We start from the raw sequence: 16,243 nt of genomic DNA, 5'->3' as shown, positions 1-16,243 counted from the left end.
AAACGTCGTGTCTCCGGGTGATCACTCGCCGAAGAAAACCTTGGTCTTATAATTGATATTGATCCAGTGCAGTGATCAGTAAGTGCCCCTGCAGCTAGTGATAAATGACTGGGACCGGGACACATGCACCCGCCGATCAATGCTGACAGGAGGTCAATGCCAGACCTGATGAGACCGAGTCGGACTTGACTACGTTTACGTATCTTGTCTCAGGTCAATGGACACAATCTCATTTTACTAAATGCCCTTTATGCCATCGGTGTGATTTGAACATCCAGCTTTCCGGCGTTACTTGTCCATCTGAAATATGCTTGCTTGGCAGAAGAAGGGGCTTTTGTATGTTCTTGATCATGGTATACTATCACCGGTCTTTGTTGTTATCTCGCCTATTTTTGTGGTCTTGTAATCAAAAGTAAGCATCTAGAGAGTGGTTTGACACTTCTCAAATACTAAGTTTATCACGCTCGTTGTACGTACAGCGAAGGAAAAGGGATTTTGATCCGTTGCTTATTGGTTACGTACAGCCCATTCTGTGATGTGATAACGATTGTGCCCGTTAACCTATGACGAATGTACGTCTTAGATAAGATTCATCCCATCAAGACTTAAGTATATTTTCTCGCTGACGAAATAGAAAACACGCCCCACGACGATTGGAACGTCTGCGGACGATATTCAGGAGAGGTGACCTGGAGATTAAACACTGGAGACCGGCTTTCATGGAGACGTTTTAATTATCGGCTGAAATTGTTTTGCTTCGATACGATCTTTTCTAGACAGGCACTGTCTCCTTTCTGAATCGACTTTTGCGTTAACTGGCTGTCACGGTAGAGTGGGAAGGGAATTATATGCAAACAAATTCTTTTATTCCAGTCAAGGCGTTTATCTCCAGAAACATGCGCCGATATCCTTCGAACACGTGGACTACTAGTATATAGAAGCATGCCAATGTTTGACTGCTCAGAAATCAATACGCCATGGACTGAAACAAGTAAAATCTACTCGATTTTCAAAAAATCTACAGGTTCAAGATAAACATATCAATGAAACAGCATTATTAAACTACAAGGAGCATGTACAAGAGGTTGCTGTGATAAAGGCATTTCCGATCGGGAATTTGTGTGATTGTGTGATTGGCTCATGAACGGTATCTCTGTCTTAATGTCCCTGAAAGAAAATCAGCAGTTGTGACGTGACGGTGACCAATTTTCGGGTGAAAATCCGTTTGCAAAGTTTGCAAGCAGATTTTCACCTCAAAAATCGGTCACCGTAACAATTACTGTTTTTCTTTCGAAAGGGATGACCCCTTTTTAGTTGCTTGGATACGGCCCAACAGTGCACGATATAACGTTACGAAGTTTGTCATAAATCACTACCATTGCCGCCCGAGATCCATCATAGAAAGTGCTCACTAAAAGAAAAGTTGTTCTCCTCTTAGATTTCGTAAAGACAATGCTTTTATGAGACTGTTTCTTGTTAGTAAACTTACGACAACCCTGTTGTAGATCGCCTACATTGCTAACTACTAAAAGCATGCAGAGAGTGCCAAACTGAAGGCATCTACAGAAACATATACACAGGCCTAGGGTAAATCGTCCCTTCCTCATGTTAGCATCAAAGTTCACCTGAGTTGGTGAATCATATGATGGAAAAGGTTGAACTGTTCTCCAACTAAAAAACTGGACCGGAATTTCTTACTGAATCACTCAATCTTCTTCAGCTCCCTGACCAAATCGCTCTGGACACGTGACTTGTCACACATGTGACCTCAAAGGTTTTTGGAAGTCGATATCACCCTCTGTCCCGGTTGGGAGATATCAGAAGTGAACAGGATAATCCTTAACTAGACTGCCATTTCTGAGGTCAGTAACGAGAACCGTTAAACAGATGAGATTTCAGCACCAACTTTCGCTTGTCTCCATTTCCTTGTCTTATCATTTGACCGGTTGTTAACATGTCGTGGTTCATCCTGCACGGGTCCGAGTTGCTGTGTGATAGTTCAATCGTCGCAAACACGAAAGGCATGTACTCTACATGTAGATCTTTGCCGCCGTTTTATGAGATATAAGATACTCGTCTTGTCTTTCAATTTCAATCTTCCTATTCAAGCTGGCAAGCGTAGTTATAGTTTGAACGTTGCTTCATGTTGTATCAAACCTATCTACTTCACTTACCATATATGCATGGTATCATTAGTTAGTTAGTCCATAATACCTACCATTAGATAGTTTAGAATTGCCTTTTCACAATTTCAATGTAGAAGCTTTCATTACCGCCACACATATACTTGGCTTAAAGTCGCGTCACAGTTGTTTACACCATGATGATAATACCGCCTGGCGCCGTTCATTAAACTTGTTTTGATGGATAGCTTCACTCTGACTGTGAGGGAAGGTGGTGGGGTGATGACATTTATTGGTTCTCACTAAGAGTAGATTAGTTCCTTCCTGTCACATTAAATCTGCTGAAATTAGCGGAGACATGTCTGATCATTATGTTCCTATCATAACCCGTGGGAATGATAGAGACAAGGAAAGAAATGAAAATGGGGAGGTCTAATTAACGTGTTCTCCCCCGAGTAGTTACCCCCTTGTTTCTCCCGCGCTAATGGAGTTAAGCGATTAAGCTCTTATCAGCGTTTTAAATTTCTCTTAATGAGGAACAGCCCGCGGGAGACTAGTAACTGCCAAATATGGTCACAATTCACGAAGAAAGTTAGAACTGAGCAAGTTTAATGATTGAATAACTGATGAAGACCGACGGGAGTATTACGGAGTAATAAGATGGAACGAAGTTGCAACTTTCTGATAGGTACCGAGCTGATCTGTAACAATTAGGAAGTATGAGAACATTATGTAATTTATTGCAGGTCTTTGATCAGCACAACTCATGATCAAGTCGATCCATTTCAACTCAAGTTTACTTCTTATGGGCGATTATTAATGGTTTACCTAGACTCTTTCGGATTTCAGATCAGTCGCGACGACAGCGACGTAATGTAGTTTTAAAAAACACGCTTTCTGCAAAAAATAGTTTACCTAGAAATACGTAAAGTTGTGAGTCGGTCTGATTTGATCACTACTTCACTGTTAGAGAGAGAACTCCGTATGAAATATCTAAGTTGCGTAAAACACTGCCTGCCTACCACTTACAGCCAGGTAACGTATTGGTGCCGGAGTCGGAGGCAGTATTGCATCAAGTGAGATAACGCGACTATATTCATCACCGTCCTTTAGAGAACAAGAACTGCCGCACCGCGCGTACAGCGGTCGTTTGTTAATGTTGGTTGTCAGGTATCGCCTTGACACTGTTTTAAGTATTGCTTACATTCTGATCTTACTCGCGCATGTAAACGCCGACATAGACTAAGCTCTGGTACATGTGCATGGCCTTATGTTCACAGTGCCCGGCTCACGTTTGTCCCTCACGGCGTCCGTACCCTTCACCACACACCGACCTCCCCAGTAATTTTAACCCTTATTTGGCATTCAACTTTATGAAAGCTTCAAACTCATCTAAATGAGTAGAAAAAGATACGCCCCTCCGAATCTGGCAAAGCGTGCGAAGGCGTGATGTGACGAGTTGATTTACAGAAGAACCGCGGGCAGTCCGACTGGTACATTAGTGGTAACATCCGTCTACAGGAACATTTTGGTCACCGCACCTGATTCTAGACGGGCGTGACATGTCACCACAAGAAGGGATTCTGCGCCGGTATAGAATCATCAATGCTGAAGAATTCCTATCTAAACGTCGGAGATAGTAATTTATTTCATATCAAGTTTCTTTATTCTGCACCAAATGACGCTCAACCTGGAGACGTTCTACCGTGACTATCAATGATTAATGTAATGTACGTAGAAACTGGAGATAGATCTACAGACTAAACATTTGTTACTTTTAAGCGATGCTTCAAGAGCGAGCTTAAAAGTATATTTTAGGCCCGTTTCACAAGAGTTCCCAGAATTTTGCAGAAATCCGTCCGTGGACGCCACCTGTCACTCTATACCTTGTTAGTAAAGTCTGGCATTCCGGCAAGAATTCCCAGAATTTTATAGGGATCCGTCTGTGGACCCATCTGTCACTCTATACCTTGTTAGTAAGGTCTGGTATTCCAGCACGCAGGTCGACGACAGATGACCTACTTACGTGGTGTCCGATTTCGTACTATTGGGAGCGTGTCAGGGAGTTACACGGAATCTAGTGTTCTTGGTTCGAAAATGGTTTTCAACCGACCCCAGTTGATCTATTATCACAAGAACTTGTTGAACACCATGCCCCCCTAAAAAATGCCTCTGTGGACACCAAATCTCCAGACTGGCTTGGCAGACGCCTCACTGGCTTGCTGCTATATTATAGTATGATAACGGCAGAACTAAAGAGTGCTACGTTGGTACTTTAAAGTGAAGTAAGATCAACCAAGACACCTTCGCTATGGCAATGAATTTTAATTGCCACATTCATTTACGTAGTGTATCTGTATGTACCCGTGCAATTAGCCTACTGGCATGAATCCGCAAAAAGATTATCATGTAGCGACGATGTGATGATGAAACCTGTCCACAACGTATTTCATTGATGCCTTCTAATATTGATGCCACTGTACTTTATTTGAGGAAGTCCTAGCGGTCTTATGTTGTCCGATACGTAGGAAGACAAGCAGGTTCAGCTTAAGCCTCAAATACATTAAGAAACAACATCCATAACTTTGTATCAAAGACTGTTTGCTTTTACATTTTGACTGACTTCATCTCGAAACCCTCGTTTCTGTCTCCCGTCTAGACATACCTGACAGCTCACGCCTGATGCGAAGCGTGGGTGCAATGAGTGCATGGAGTAGATGGACCTCAATAGAAAGGGCAACTCTAGTCCCAGACCGTCCAGACGTATTTATTCTGAAATACAGGCAATGTGCTTCATCTCCTGCCAAGGTGGTTCTCGGAAACAACTTAGAAAACATATTTAGACCATGCCAAAAAGAGGCCACGCCTAAATGTCAGTTCAAAGGGCGAGATTGAGGAAACCATGTTTGGGTCTGGCTGGTCCGATTTCCTGCCCCCGAAGTGCACTGAAATGAGGAAAATGTCTATCAAAGGTTTGCACGTAGGTCAAAGTTGGTAGGAAGGGTGCATAGTTTAAATACCGCGTTACGGCTTCATGCATTACATATTTACAAGTCTTTGACGTTTTAACGTCTGATCTTTAGCACGATGTGACGCGGGAGCAGTTCTGAGGTCGAATAGCGACGAAGAAATATCGAAGGCTGGCAGATTGACGTTGAAGCTGACCCAGACGATGACCTCACGAGACGGAGTCTCCGCATCCTGACAAGTCTTCATAGCGCGGAATAACACCTCCGTTTGACATCCGATCCTTCCCACTGGTTTTATGTGATAAAGCTTCAGAGGTCAGCCAACGACGTCACGTAAAGGTATGAACTTGAGACTGAATTCCAGGTTTAACATTGGTGTTAACCTTGTATTCTCTTCTGTGAGGTTTTGATCCTCTGTGTTCCTTCTGCTCCAGTGTGAGATTGTATCAATGTAGTTAACAGTCACTCATTCACACCCAACCGCTCCTTGTGCTGGGATAAGAGGAAACACAACATGAGTTAGAAAGTCATCACTGGCGTTGTTCCAATACATCAAGATCACACCTTCAAAGTACCAAGAGGCATGTAGAAGTACATTATGTACCAACTTACAGGGATGACCTTACAGGCACAAACTTACTGGGATGAACAGAACAAAATTAGATAGGTTTATGAGACTATGGAAGTCTGATTTATGTGGATTTTTGTTAGCTCAGTAGTTCTGTCCGCAAGTATAGATTGTGTCTTTCTGAACTGAAGAAGAAAGCGTGTTCAAGGGTTTAAGTCTTTAATTTGTCCCATATTGGCTCAGATAATGCTTTGCGCTGTAGCACGGGACGAAGCGTCAACTCTTTTTCTGCCTTGTGTTTCCTATTATAGTCTGACTATAGCAGAACGCCCAAAAATATCATACCAAAAAGCTATATATACGAAAAAATATAATGCTATGTGTAAGAAAAAGCCGACCTTAACATGCAGGTTTAGATGAAATCTTGTTTCGTCTTTCTCAGTATCAGACGACTTTCTGCTTCCGTGTACGCATGCTTGAGTCCCAGCGAAAAGTCCACGTTCCGTGACGGTTAATAGGGGTGGCGGTTGGAATGGAAGAAAATGGAGAAAAAAATGGGCTTTCGTGATCACGGTGAACCCCATTACTGTTAACTTGTCGCCTTATATCACCTCTTCTTGGAGTTATCGGCTATCTTCCGCGGAATCACTGCCCCCGTAGTCTCCCAGCCTACGCGTAATAGGGCGTTAAAAGGGTTACTGTCTGATAGATACGGGGATTCTGTAAACAAATGGAGCAGCCTATGGAAGATGTCGGGATTAGTCTGGCCGCCAACTGTCTTATCATCAGTTACTTGAAGGTCACCTACAAGTACATGTAGCTCTCTCAACTTCGCACACACATCTAGATCTACAAGACATCCTCTCGGGTCAGACATCAGAGAACTGTGCGTTTTACAATGTCAGCTTATCAGGACAACAGATAGCAGAACGTATGGTACTGCTGAAACCGTGCGTTCATCCTAAAAGAGCCTCACTTTGATGTCCAGGTAGTAAAGTTCGAGCCACTTTACACTACTATCTTTTTTCCGAGTAAGTGCGGGATATATTTGTCAACCAGACAGTCAGTGACCACAATGCACCGTCACATCGATCAAGTCTGCACAGGGTCGTCACTACTGACAAATGTACCGCTGTTTTACTGGCGCACCTGGGATACAGGTCCAGGCACGGAGTCACGGGAGCAGTAGTTATTTGTTGTTGTTGAAAGAAGTTTTGGACGCGGTGCGAAAGACGAGTGAGTAATCATGTCGAGGCGGAGTGATTTGTAGAAACTGACGATGAAACGATGTCATACCTTTAAATAATGCCTTTAGGACTTTATATGGATCCACAATTAGCTTGATATTTCAGTTAGCTATCATTTCTGTGGTCCTAGGGAGTTTTTGTCCCAATGTCCCTTCACTAGACTTTATAATGCATTTATTCCGTCATGTTGTAATGAAAGCCTTCTTTGTGTACAGACTCAATTCTTACATTTTCCAAACGAGGTCCCGAGGACACGTCCTCAAAGTACTTCAAAGTCAACGACACTTCGTAGCTCAGTTGTGTGATGTCATTAACGCGCGAGGCGTGGTGTGAGTGTTTCATCTACAGTTTTGAACGCAGGGTGTCCAAAAGCTACGACGCAAGAAACATCATCAATTTGTTGACCAGATATGAGCCACTGCTTCACTAGACTATGATTGTACTTTTGTTGTAAGTGTTTTTGAACTCCGCTTGGTCGAACGAGGGACACAGATCATGAGAAACTCCCCATGACAGCTAGAACGTTGAAGACGCTGCGTCAAAGTGACCACGAACATAAGTGACCACGAACATAAGTGACCACGAACATAAGTGACCACGAACATAAGTGACCACGAACCTCTGCATCTTGCAGCAGGCGGGCCGTGGTCTGGGGAGATTAAAGTCAGTACTTCTACAGGCAGTAGTCAGTACTTCTCTTAAATTGGCATAGTTGTGGCCCATGACGCTGGTATTTTTGTGGAAATGACGTTGATCAATTGCTGGCTTAGGTACGGTAAGTGCTGGCGCATACTTCATTTTCGTCCTCACTAATTAATGGACACTCGTCAATTTTTCAATATGTATGCCCATGCCAAAACATAGTTCTTAAGTTATAGTACGTGCTGAAGCTTGTATTGGACTTGACATAATAGATGAAGCATGATTTATAATCAAGCAGTCCGTAATCTATAAACATGTGGCCACCTTACGCCTGTGTGCGGGAGCTCGTTTCCGATATTTCCTGCGGAGTTGATATTCCTGGCGACACCCCTGTGTACGTCCCCGTAATCATGTCTTTATAAATGATGACGAATTCCTTATCAACTGTACAGCAGTGTTGGAAATACAATAGTAAGTAGCTGATCACGCAGCTCGGTTAGCTGAAGGGAATTATTTACGGTCTCGCATTGGACCATGTACTTAGGTGGTGATTCGTGCGGATCCCCGGTGTGCTCAGCCCCCGGGCGACAGGACATAAATGTAGGCTGTGATAAAGGTGTTTTAATGACAGCATGCAGCGCGTGGTGAGGGGGTGGAGAGGAGAACTCAGAGAAACTTAAGTCGGTCCAAGTCATCTCACAGGTCTGCAAAACTTGTTATAGACTCATTACTGTACTTCATGCGTGGACAAAGATTATCAATAGACATGCTTCAATGGGCCTCGTCACTACATGCTTCTGGCACAATACCTATCGTTACCACGCTTTGAGCTAGACTTTCTTATCATTCATGGTGATGTAGACTAATGGAGGGACATGTATCAGTGTTCTACCGGAGGCGTTTGGTTGGAAATCCTATCAACACCTGAGGCAGGGACATTATCAGCGGTACCAGGAGCATGTGTCCTTATCTTATGTTATGTCATCCAAACTAGTTCTCCTGGAGGGAATTATATATCTTGTAACCTCTACTACACATTAGGGAGGAAGAAAAGACCATGCTACTGGCGCTACATGGTGTAAATGAGGACATATTTGCAACATAGACTCTCTTCATTCAGCCATTGGGTACATGGACTTAACGCACGAGACCAGAAACGTTTTTATCTCCATATCATGTTGGCTCAAGATTTGAAGTAGAGGGAAAACGGATGGTATCTTGGTAATTCCTCAGTAATGGTGATTGAATAAAAGCACACCCTACATTGATGATAATGTACTGCGCACTTAGTATTCAGACCATAGGACATGATTATGACGCTGTCACCCTGACAGGAAAGTGCGTGTGTTCGAACCGTTGTGATATATGGTTGGAAGGTCATATAACGGCGGTCACTAAACCAACCCATCACGAAGTGCCTGCTCCTTCCGTTATGGAAAAGGCCAAAGCTCCCATAGCTATATTATAATTATGCAGATTTAGGACACGCTCCTATATCTTCCAGAACGTACGCGATGAGAAGTCTTAAATCAGTGTCAAAGTTTCTTACCACCCATCTACAGTACTTACATCATTCTCGTGACCACATTGCTGTGAGAAGAACCTAGTTTTGCACAAGGTATTTGTGAATCTTTACGCATCTATATTTCTCCACGCCTAAATCTGCGCAGGAAATGAAGGTTGAATCCCTCATCTTCGTTTACGGTCTCCTTCAGACACGGAATGTACGGCATCAGGGGATGTGTTGACTTGTTTTATAGTCCCCATAAAACTCACGATCAGACACGTACTTTTCTGGGCTGTTGGAAATTCATCTTGTGTTGTCTGTTATCGATTATTGTGTTGGAAGCACATTTTGGGGACTGGATTCATTCAGTGTTCATCTAATGATAAAGGGAATGTCATGATTTATGGGACTTTCATTTTACACCTCATGGTTATCAAATCATCCTGATGCCTTCTTTTGTGTATTCTTTTGACAAGAAACGCTATGTACTAGTACTTGTCGTGTAATCTGCCTTTTATCGAATTTTTTAGTGACTTTACTTTGACCCAGCCAGAGTACAACTCGTTATACACAGAGATTTAGCGCGGTAAGCTCTCGAGGAAGACTTACGGTGAGTCGTGTGTGGGAATCAGTCTTGTGCTAACACGGAATACAGGGTATTATAGGGATCTGGATGTATTGACTGTTTTAAAGTCACATTGAAACTTGAAATTAACCACAAACTTTTCTATGTGGTACGAGACTCACAATATTTTGTCCGCTGTCGATCTATTTGTGCGGATTTTTGCACTAGATTCATTCAATCTTTGTCGATATGAAAAGGGGAAGATTTTGATTAATGGGAATTTCATCTTACACAGCCCAGCTAGTTTCCTGGATGCATTCAAATAAATTTGAAAAGAGAGCTCAATTTAGTTTATGTTTTCACCTCCGATTTTCTTTAGTTTGAGACGAAATTGTCGCACGTGACCCCTACGCAAAGATCAGCGTCCCCATCAAGGAATAAACTTTGTTTGATGGTCCCTTCGAAACTCGCAATCAGCCATGTAATTTGCTGGTTTGTAATTGGTTTATCTCATATTGTCTGCTATTGATTATTACATTGGAAACGCATTTGTGTACAAAATTTACTCAAGCATCATCAGCTGGTACGGGAATCACATTGCTGTCAGATCATCTGGACACATCTTTATGTTGGTAGAAAGTGAGAATAGATGAGGTGAGTGGCGAAAGCTTTCGTCCCTACATTGGGTGCTTTTCTATCATCTTTGTTCGGGATTTGCTTTGCGGGAGGCATTTAGGCTGAGCGTCCCTTTCCTTGGTGCTGAAGTGTCGATTGCTTCATATAGAATTTCCGATTGGAATGCTCATTGAAAAGGATACAACATGCCCTGAAAGAAGACTTTCAGCTAGATTTTTGTGACGATCGCTTCAAAATAGTAACCTATGCAAGTGCCTGCCCTACTGAGGTACATGGTTGAATAAACCACGGAGAGGGACAATGCTGTTTGTTCTACTGTCTCATTTTCATGAGATCCGTCGCATCTCTATTCACAAAATATTGAATTGAACATGGGTACTCTATCTAGGTCTTACTTAACCCGTTACCTTACTACTAAATGTAAAGCAACATCTATGCACTAGATGCAGTTTACCGAGATACCATCTCACTATCTGGTATTCAAGCAATCTTTGTCATCTTGTTCCACCCCCTCGTTCCGATACATTTTATATTACACACCTTACATGTATAAGAGATCCCTATCACCCTTGGGGGGTAGTCATTAGCTCCATTCTGTGCCTGGGGTGGGATTGTTATTGAGATATGTCAGTAGGAGGTAGCGGGACTCAACTTGACGTCCTACCCAGCGGAATTGTTTCCCTCTTGATGTAATACACGTGACACGCAACACATAAATCCGTGAAATGATACAAAAATTCATTGTTTTTTTTCTTTTATGATAATGTAGACCTCCAACAGATGCAATGAATCACATGCACACAAAATGACCAGAAATAAAGGTCATGTGCTAAAACGATAGCCTTTCATTACTAATGTACTGTCTTCGTCTAATCCAAATATAGCCTACATCGTACATCATAGGGAAATCATTAATCTTCTGAAGCTATTGATAGAGCCACGATGCCCTTTTCCACGCTAAAGGGCAACACTACCTCTTGTTCACTAACTCTTATATTATCAGCGAATTATCTGTGAATGTAACTAGCTTACCAAGTGACTGCAACAGTCCGCTTCTGTAGACTTTTTCGATCACAAATGTACTTTAATAATTGAAAAGGTCTTGGTGTGGCAGTAATCTATCCTTTCCAGCAGCATAGAAAAACACCATCCGTTACCCGTTATGATTGAGTGCATGTTCCTTCTGCCTACAGACCCCAGGACGTCATTTCCTTCCTTCATAATTGCGCGGCACCTCCGCCGCTGAGTGGGTGGCAGTGGCGGATTATGGCTTTCAACACTGAGCGGGAATTCGGCTCCTACTAGTTCCGGTGAGTAAACCTTGGTCTGTCCTTTGGCATTTTTATGTACATGTGAAATGTCAACATGTTACAACGTACTCCTTTCCGTGGAGTTGATATCAGCCATTTGGTGTCCATCAGGGTCGATTGTTCAATACCATCTGTCACTTTCTGGTTACGAAGGAACAATCTTGCTTAAATAGTTTACAGGTCGATTTGAATTCAAGTTGATTGGCTTGTGAAGGAAGGTTTAAGGAGTTTGTTCTCGACTGTTGAACGCAGATTGTCTCGGGGTGTTGGACTCCCCTTCGGTAACTGCATCGTAGAAACGGTTCAGATGCCACTGAGTTCGAACCAACCATGTTATCCAAAACTTGTCACCTTTAGTTGATAAGTAGGCAACCTTTTTTCTGGCAATGATTGCTTGCAAAAGTGGGTTGTTATTGCCTGTATGGAAAAGCTCACAGGTCTGACCACAGGGACTTTTCCGTGAAAGTTGTCGGCAACATAGTTCATAGGGTCCCGTCCCATCGCTCTTATTGTGTAACTTGATTTACCCAAGAGTGTTTAAAATCAAATTGAGCGACGGCCTTTTCTGAATAAGTACGCAGCCTCCATGCCCTGGAACTGCATCATTGTCCCATCCCTGTGCCTGGTGGGAAAGCTATATAAACGGGAACGAACGCTGCATGGATATTTTTCACAGACGATTCGTACCACTGCCATGAAGCCTGCAGTTAAAGTTTTGTGTGCACAGGTCTACTTTAATCACAGGGCTAAAAGTGAGTCTTTTATAATCGTGTTTGCACAAAAATGGCCATGCAATTATTCTGCTAATTTTCATGGCGGTTCGTAAGGTGACCTATCGGAGGTCTAATAGAATGTGCAGACTGCATGAAAACGCCTTTATGGTTCTTCTGACGCCTCTGTCCGGGCCAGAATACTACAAACACGGTACATAACCGAAGCAAATCCTTACAAATCCAAAGGCAGAATGTTCGCACCGAGGATCTTACAACAGATGGAGAAGGAGACGGGAGGTCTAGTGAATCAATAGTAATGTCGACAGTTATTCGCTGGTACCATGTTCTAGTTAATGCTTGGTTGGCCACTTGCCCGTTGCACTTGTCTTTCTTAACGCTGCTTTTATGCCTGTTTCCTATATATGGATCACCGTGAGTCATACAAACCAAGCCTGGGTAATCGTTGACGTTTTCTTTAAGCCATATCAAGGGATCGTGAAAATTGAAAACGCACTTTGCCAAGTCAGTGACCAGGGTAAAAAGTAATTCAGTAGTCTAAGATCGTTTCATCCGCACATTTTTGTTATGCAAAGCATGTTCGCTTCTATGTTTTATTTCAACAACAGTAATTCCATAAAATTGTTCCAGAACTATGTTTTGTTCAACAACACTTGCAGCAAGATCTCAATACCGGATCAGTCGTCTTGAGTTATGACGGAAGGTCGTGCGTGGTGAAATGAGACCGCGCGCGACACACGAGTTTTCCTCATGCATCACTCTGTGTCCTCTCTCCACACCACGAACAGTATAAGCGATTAACTAGCTGCAGGGCATCTTGTGCTGCTAAAGTGCCTGGGCTTATCTTCCACAAAGTACTCCAGGCTGCCCGCCTTCACCAGACTCCCGCGGCCAGAGGTGCTTCAGTAGAGGGTGATTTATCGCAGGTGGTGCCTTCACGGCAGGCTTGGTGCAGATCCAATCTGTCCCGGGTAATCCTGACTCATGAGCGCCGCCCCGTCAGCTGCGGGACAGAGCAGCCAGGTGCGACCTTCCAGCCAGTAAATCATATTACGATCAGGATTCAGTTTCGCCAGACAAATTATCGCGAGAAACACCTTGAGAATCAACGTCTGTCGCAGCGAAGAGGCTGAAGTGACCATTAGTGATGCTGCGTTACGGCGATGAGGAACATGCACGAGGACATGTCTCTAAATCTCCTTAAGTACAGGAGTCTACTGCTTCCCCCTGGTCCCATTGGTAGAAGGTACGTGTGGTCTACTGGTGTTATGTAGCCAGACTTAATATAGAGTGAGTGGTTCTTGTTACATTCCCAGCCAACCGTTTCTGATAATGTTTTATGGAGATACGCACTTTCTGCAAGTCTCTTCTGCTTGTGGGTAATCACTTCTCTATACGAGATAATTTAGTTAACCAATCCGATTTACTGTTTTCTTACACTTTGTGTTCGACATGACCGGGAACTGATAGTTTCTATACTACTGAAATCATTTGGGCAAACGTTTTAATAAGCGCAGTCCTCTCACCTCCACATATGCATATTACGTGAAGATTGGCCAATTTTACACCCGTTGGCTTGTTGCGTAGAAGTTCGGCGACACTACATTTCCCTTAGAAAATCCATCCTACTGTAAAATGAAAATGTAATAAATCAATAGATGGCAAGGCTTCCTTATTATCTACATTCATCTGGGAAAACATGATTTACTGCCTACTACTATCTACTGCCTAATACACAATCTTTTGTGCAATTGGAATCTGTTTTAAATGCATTCACCGTGCTTTTACCCACCATCTATTACGGATGATACCATTAGCTTCAAACGCAGTCATAAGTCAACCGAACCCATCTTCTGTCAAAAAACCCAAAGTTTTTATGAAGAGTTTTGAGAAACTTTCAGTCATGCTGTAAAGAAAGTTAGAGGGGATTAAGGTTGAAGCGCATTTCTGACTGACACCATATGATTAATGTAGGCTTGGGATTCCCGGCACTTCAAAGATATGACACACACATCAAACGTCAATAGACTTGGTACATGTCATTTTATATCCTCTGTAGAAGTTAAGATATGCGTTATCATTCTTGTATGGACATCATCGTTCGTCTTCAAAAACATCTGGAATATTTTCCCATTCACATATATTTTGTAGCTACTTGATGTAGTTGAGAAATATTACCCTTGGCATACATGTAGTGCAATACCAGTTCACCAGCTCTGACGATATCTTTGAAGAGGCTCTCAAGACATGTAAGATTATCTTATGTGAGTGAATGTAGCAAGCTACAAGACAATCTTCTGTTGATATCGAAAAAAATAGTTCGTTTATAATGTTGCCGGTAAAGTTGCTTGTGTTGCTCAACTTTCGTGTTCATTTTGTGAGTAGATTGCGTTACAGGTTGTTTCGCTACATTGTCAGTTCGATACAGTACTTTTCGTTACATGGCAAGTCGTTTCGCTACATGGCACAGAGTTGTTTCGCTACATGGTGCAAGTTGTTTCGCTACATATCAGTGTTATTTTTCTAGATAGACTAGTAGTGTTAGAAATGATTTTGCTACAAACACGTATTTGCAATGAGTGGAATCGGACATCCGACAATCGAAACTTTTTCGGCCGCATGAAGCGGTGAGCCCGATGATTTTCATACAGCGGGCGTTGACGTTTCATACAGCGTGAGTATGGATGCGAGAAGAAATACATTTATTTCAAATGGGCGTGCATTTTACGTACGGATTCGCTGGGCGCGTGGATTGTGATACGCGGCCATTTACTGATCCACACAAGTGTTTTGTAGTGAAGAGGAACATGGGCCCACAACGTTTTACTTGAGTTTCGGTAGGCGCCCGCTCTATAAATCTGCCTGCCTGCAAATACGTTAGTGTTTGTAGTAAAATCATTTCTAATACTACTAGTCTATCTAGAGAAATAACACTGATATGTAGCGAAACAACTTGTACCATGTAGCGAAACAACTTTGTGTCATGTAGCGAAACGACTTATTCCATGTAGCGAAACGACTGTAGCGAACTGACAATGTAGCGAAACAACTGGTTACCGTAGATTGCCATAGCTATCAGGCACCGGTAGGATTAAATGACGTGAGCCTGATCAAGCCGTGCAGAAGGCATTGCCACTTCTAGCTGTGACTATCCGGCCTGTATTCGAGGTCTTTTCGCAAAGAATTATAAACAAAAAATATTCCTGGCTGGCGACATCTCTAGAAGAGCAAGTCCATCGCGCACATGGATGAGTTGTGTTCTCAGTAGCCCCGAAAATTGACTTGTTTGCATGATACATTGTTGACCTTAAGTGAAAGTAAAAATGCTTTTGTAAGGCAATAGTCAACAATAGAATCACTCTGTGTCGCGATATTCACAGCTGTACCTTCCAAAACACTCAGACTGCTTCTCGACGCCAGGGATATTCCAGAGAGTTAAACGACCCACATCCGTGTTTTAAATATAACGTTACCTTTTACTCACACCTCACGGGGAGGTAGCGTGCTGGACCTTTGCCGCATGCCAAGATCAGAATTAATTTAAGGCATCCCGCCATGACAACCAGGGAGCATGTTCGCACTGAAGTAATCAGGCTTGGCGTAATTTGGGATCCCATAGATACTTCAGTGTTCAATGAGAGTCAGGAAATCACCTCTCTTGGACTCACGGGGGAGCAGACATGACATAGCCATTTGGTAATGAGAAACGGTGACGTGCTCTGCACCAGTGCGGTGACCGCAATCCCGCCTGATCACCTTCACATGTTCCGCACCCAGCACCCAGCGCCTCGCCTGGAGGAAATGTTAACATCACGTAATCTGTAGGCATGCTGCGTCGTAAATGTCTTCAGGAGAAGATTGCACGATGTAACAGCGGCCAACTCGATGTAATGATAAATCATGCGCGGAAAAGTTGGTATCGTGGAGAACATTCTGGTTCATTCA

At 42.9% G+C, this 16,243-nt stretch overlaps 1 protein-coding gene across 1 annotated transcript in view; it reads left to right on the top strand.

Annotated features, from left to right (window-relative positions):
• The window catches only part of LOC136432979 (muscarinic acetylcholine receptor M1-like), a 39,456-nt gene that overhangs the window by 4,427 nt on the left and 18,786 nt on the right, over positions 1-16,243 (top strand). Inside the window, exon 2 of the mRNA XM_066424710.1 lies at positions 11,451-11,567. The gene's annotated coding sequence lies outside the window, so the exon portion shown is untranslated. The remainder of the gene's footprint in view (positions 1-11,450; positions 11,568-16,243) is intronic.

This window comes from Branchiostoma lanceolatum, chromosome 4 (assembly GCF_035083965.1).
Source record: "Branchiostoma lanceolatum isolate klBraLanc5 chromosome 4, klBraLanc5.hap2, whole genome shotgun sequence".
Classification (NCBI taxonomy): Eukaryota; Metazoa; Chordata; class Leptocardii; order Amphioxiformes; family Branchiostomatidae; genus Branchiostoma; species Branchiostoma lanceolatum.
Note: the sequence above shows the minus strand (reverse complement) of the source record. Positions and strands in the feature narration are given on the sequence as shown.